Raw genomic sequence first — 4955 nt, forward strand, 5'->3', positions numbered from 1 at the left:
AAGATTGTTATTTAGAAGTGTTAAGGGCTGGACTCTGATGAAGCATGAGAAGTTTGGAGCAGATGGGACAAAATATGTAAAAGTTATAAAGATCTGTAGTTTTATGGCGAGACGGCATATTTTGCCGCCATGCCACGCCCACATAGTGTGACCGCCGGTAAAGCTTTCAATAACTTTTGATCCCAAAGGCCTTGTGATGGTACTGACCAAGTTTGAAGTCAATTGGGTGAAATCTGTAGGAGGAGTTCGTTAAAGTATGCAACGTGGAAATGGGCAAAAACTGCCGGAGACGCCATCTTTGATTGAACGTGGCCGACTTCCTGTACGTTTTAGGGTATGGGTTCTTGAGACTTTTTGGTGCGTCTCCACATGTTTCATATGTGTCCCAAATGGCATGACTCTACGTGAAACCTACTGCTCGGGCTAAGCGTAAAACATGTGACTTCCTGTTGCCAGCAGGGGGCGCTATGACTGTGTGTCAATATTGACATATGGGTGTTTTCAGGGCTGGACCCTCATCACGTGTTAGGAATTTGGGACAGATTGGACAATGTATGGTGAAGTTATACGGTCTGGTGTGTTATGGCGAGATGCCATATTTTGCCGCCATGCCACGCCCACGTAGTGTGACGGTCAATAAAGCTTTTGATAACTTTTGTTCCCAAAGGCCTTGTGGTGGTACTGACCAAGTTTGAAGTCAAAGGGATGAAATCTGTAGGAGGAGTTCGTTAAAGTATGCAACGTGGTAAATTTATGAAAAGGGGCGTGGATAAAGCATAAGGGGCGGGGCTTTATGAAATATTGTTGTTTAGAAGTGTTAAGGGCTGGACTATGATGAAGCATGAGAAGTTTGGAGCAGATCGGACAAACTATGGAGAAGTTATAACGATCTTGTGTTTTATGGCGAGACGGCATATTTTGGCGCCATGCCACGCCCACATAGTGTGACCGTCGGTAAAGCTTTCAATAATTTTTGATCCCAAAGGCCTTGTGATGGTACTGACAAGTCAATCGGGTGAAATCTGTAGGAGGAGTTCGTTAAAGTATGCGACGTCGAAATGGGCAAAAACTGCCGGAAACGCCATCTTTGATTGAACGTGGCCGACTTCCTATACATTTTAGGGTATGATTGTCATTAACTTGCATTGTAGCCAAATCCGTGTCAGTTTCACGAAAATTTAAGCGATTCCGTGGCTATTCCACGGATTTTGAGTTAAGCGAAATCCGTGGCTATTTCACGGATTTCTGTGAGACCATGTTGACATTTTAGGTACCACAGACTCCTCAGGTCTTCTAGTTTCATATAATATCAGAATATTTACTGTGGGATTAAGATTTAATCTGCTGCAACAACACCAAGTCAGTCAACAACGAGTTCAGAGAGAGTTCAGAAATGCTTCTCTCAGCATCTACCTCAGAGTAATTAGCTAAGATCCCTCTCTCACCTCTTTACCTCCTCATGCTCTCTCTCCCCGTCTCCATTTTTCTTTCAGCAGACACATTTTGTTCATGCAGCTCCCATCTGACGTCACGGAGACGTCGCATGGGAGAAATTACTGACTTCCTGCTGTATTCTCCGTATACCGCCGCGTGGGACTGAGAACATTAGATGATGATTGCATTGAGACTCCGACTCTGTGTGTGTTTGCTTTTAACAGAAATAATTATTCCCAGTGGCTTCCAGTCAGACACTGTTTTAAGCTTTATGCTTTTGTCAATGAAACGGAGAACTTCCTGCACAGATATTTCACTTTTTTGGAAGCCTCGGGGGCTTTAAGAGGATCCAAAAAGTGCTCAGTTAAATTTAACAGTAACTTTTAAACCTCTGAAGTCCAGGAGATTTTGGTTCAAGTTTGTCAACTTCCTCTGCATTAATGTCTGTCTCTGTTTATCATCTTCCAGTCTGTCCTTACATCACATGCATGGCTCCTTTTTTCTCCACACAAACTTGGCTATCATTCAGATTTTTCATCTTATTTTAATTAAAAAGTATAAAGCTGCCAAGAAACAAAAATACAAACAAAAGACACAGGTTTCTATGGAAATTTACCATTTAAAAAACATTTTTTAACCATTTATGCACACAAAAACAGCAGAAAAAGTAATAAAACTGCAAAACAGTCTATATACAGGATAAATATTAAAAATGGCATGGCTGCAAAATATGGCGTCTTTCCTCGGGTTGTCACGATACTAAAATTTTCAACTCGATACTCGATACCATTATTGACACCACAAGGATAAAAACAAAGACCCCAAAATTTAACAGAAATATTTTTATTAACAAGTAAAATGCAACATGTAAAATTGAACAGAACCACAGGTTAAATATTTATAATAAAAAACAGTTGTGCAAAAAAGAAACTGCAACTATGATAACAAGCTTCAGATACTCGATACTTTTGAAAATGAGTATTGTATCCGGATACAACATTTTAGTATCATTACTTTTTTAAGTATCGATACTTTTGACAACCCTAGTCTTTCCATAAAACACAATATTGTTATAACTGTTATTATAACTTGTTGTTATAACTTTGGCATACTTTATCCAATCTGGTCCAAACTTGTCATGCTTCATGCCAAGTTAAGAATATTTACAAGTTACATTTTTCTTTTCCATGCGACATTTGTGTCCAGATATCTGTCAAATTGGCTTTGGTACAAGAGAGAGCCTTCTTCTTTCCTTTATTATAATCTTATTTTGCAGTGATGGCACACCTTTATGAAGACTTGCTTTGTTGAGGAGAAAGAGGTGCAGCCTTCAGCTCCAGCACTGACTGTCAAAGAAAATAAAAGAAAAATGCAGCAGCTGACACGTGTCACTGTGTTTAATCCATCTTGTCTCCTGTGTGAAGATCTGGAGGGAGAAATTTTGATGCTGGTTCTCCTGAATCTCTTCCCTTTTGCTCTCATTCAGGTCAGAAACTCCCACATGGCTGCATGTGTGGTGTAAATCCGTTGAAAATGTATATGTAATATAAGAAATTAATGCATGACATGGCAACAGGTAGGATTTCAGTTTTTATGGGAAAGGAAAAACTAATTAGACACGTCAGATTAGTATATCCGAAGCGGATGCTCTGGTTGATATCATAACATTAGAACAGGAATCTGACCTCCCAAGTGTGCTCTTAAATCAAAAGTGGAACATAACAGGAAATTACAGGACATTGAACTTTAGTTACACAGAAATAATGACGCACGAACCTGCAAAGTAAAAAGACAAGACAAGGTGTTCTGATCTATTTGTCTGTCACCTTTGGCATCTGTATCTGTTTTTGATACCTACATTAAATCCTGCACAAGGCTGTAATTTGAATCCACCTGGTCGTCAAGTGTTTTTCTTTAAAGATTTTCTACGATTGTCTGGATTTTCCTCGGCATGAGGTCTGATCAGATCCCAATGCTAACGTGTCACCACGGCCTTAATGAGTAAGTTACATTAATAAGTTAGTTAAAGTGAATCCAAATAAATAATTTGAAAGAATTATGAGTTATTGGCCTTTAAATGGTGATTATGTTTATGTGGGTTTTGTCATTTTTATTGACTGTTTTTATTCTTATTTTTTGTAAAGCACTTTGTGTTGCATTTATATGTATGAAAAACGCTATTTAAATAAAGTTTGATTTGATGTGATCATAATTATTAAGCAAGCAAAGAAAGTCAAGTATCCCTGTTGCAGTGGTAGAATGTAACTATCAAGTACTGTGCTGGAGTACAATTCTGAGGTACTTGTACTTTACTTGAGTATTCCCATTTTATGTAACTTTATACTTTGACTCCACTACATTTTGAGGCTGATATAATACTTTTTACCCCCTACATTTAGCTCCTTTAGTTACTCCTTTTCATGTCGAGATTTAACATAAAAAAACATGATAAATTTAAAGTGATTAAACCTCATAACAATATATTAAGAAGTTAAAATGAGCCCTATCTTGAGAAAATTAAAACACTGCTTACATAAATGCATCTAAAATAATAATCCAATAATATATTTAGAATATATAAAACAATTTGAGTGGGTCCATTCTGCATAAGTAGAGTACTTTTACTTTTAATACTTTAAGTACATTTTGATGCTGATACTTTTGTACTTTTACTTCAGTAAGTTTTAAAACAGGACTTTAGCTGTAGTGGAGTAATTCTGCAGTGCTGTATTAGTACTTTTACTGCAGTAAAGGATCTGAATACTTCTTACTTCTTCCACCACTGCCCTGTTGTAAGGAATACTCAAAGGTCTATATCAAAACGTGCGGTTTGATCGGGATCGGTGTGCTATTACTTTTCTCTATGGAATACGAATTTTTCGCAAAAAACTGCCCAAAATTTTGCATTGAAGTGAATGGGACGGCTGGGGAAAAAAATGAGCGAAAAAGAACAATAATTGGAGATTTTTAAACGTCTACTTCTCCGGCATAATTTCACCTAGAGACTCCATTTAAACTTTAAACAGTAGACACAAGTCTTGTGTATCGGTGTATTAATCCAATGATTTTCGTTACACACACACACAAATGCGCGCGTAAGCACGCACACTCCTCCAGATACACGTTTCACCCACACACGCACACACATTATGAGGTTAAAGGTCATAGGTTGCTGTATAAATAAATACTTGTAAAGGAATGCTTGTTGTAGGTGTGCTCCTTGTATATTATATAGTATTATAACATTACTAGTGTTAATTGTTATAAATCTCTGAAGAATCTCATCATAGTGTACACACACTGGCAGTAGCCCCCGTGGCCCTTTCACTATTTCCCCCAGAGGAACACAAACACAGACACATGCGCACACACACACACACACACACACACACACATGCACGCACACACACACACGCAGACACACACAAGCATACAATCATGCACACACACACATAAACATGCACACGTGCACACACGCGCACACACAGACACTCACACACAAACACACACACACACACATA

The sequence above is a fragment of the Centropristis striata genome, chromosome 3 (genome assembly GCF_030273125.1).
Source record: "Centropristis striata isolate RG_2023a ecotype Rhode Island chromosome 3, C.striata_1.0, whole genome shotgun sequence".
NCBI lineage: Eukaryota > Metazoa > Chordata > Actinopteri > Perciformes > Serranidae > Centropristis > Centropristis striata.